Source organism: Cystoisospora suis (genome assembly GCF_002600585.1).
Source record: "Cystoisospora suis strain Wien I chromosome Unknown contig_6047, whole genome shotgun sequence".
NCBI classification, from domain to species: Eukaryota; Apicomplexa; class Conoidasida; order Eucoccidiorida; family Sarcocystidae; genus Cystoisospora; species Cystoisospora suis.
This window is the reverse complement of record NW_027158836.1, coordinates 1-202: the sequence shown is the minus strand read 5'-3', so window position 1 is coordinate 202 and position 202 is coordinate 1.

Genomic DNA, 202 nt, shown 5'->3' with positions numbered 1-202 from the left:
ACCTGAAAGCTGCCATAACTAGAGTCAGGAGAATCTCATGAGCCCCCATCTAACGATCAGCCAATGAGGGAAAAGAAGAACCTATCTGTAGAGAAAACTGCAACGGAGAAGCATCTCGCAAAGAAAGGAAGGACAAGAGAGGCAGATACAAGTGAAGAGACACAGCGCCGCTCGGCATGCAGGCAGAATCAAAAAGACTTTC